Source organism: Dama dama, chromosome 32, assembly GCF_033118175.1.
Source record: "Dama dama isolate Ldn47 chromosome 32, ASM3311817v1, whole genome shotgun sequence".
NCBI lineage: Eukaryota > Metazoa > Chordata > Mammalia > Artiodactyla > Cervidae > Dama > Dama dama.
In genome coordinates this window covers 30447437-30447823 of record NC_083712.1, presented here as the reverse complement: position 1 = coordinate 30447823, position 387 = coordinate 30447437, and positions in this window count along the sequence as shown.

The window sequence follows — 387 nt, the reverse complement described above, 5'->3', positions numbered from 1 at the left end:
AGCTACTGTAAACTTAATATGTAAAATTAAAGTGTTAGTTGCTCAGTTGTGTCTGATTTTTTTCGACCCCATGGACTGTAGCCCACCAGGCTCCTCTGTCCATGGGATTTCCCAGGCAAGAATACTGGAGTGGGTTGCCATTCCTTTCTCCAGGGTATCTTCCCAACCCAGGGATCGAACCCATGTCTCCTGTGTCTCCCGAATTGCAGGCAGATCCTTTACTGCCTGAGTCACCAGATATGTTAGTAAATTTTTAATTTAGTCACAGCAAGCATGTACCTGAATCTGAAAACTAATGTTTGAGACTCATCTACAGATGGTGTGTAGAATACATGTGCACACTGGGTCTCCAGACTGAGAATCCCCAGGGTAGAATAGTGTTCCAGA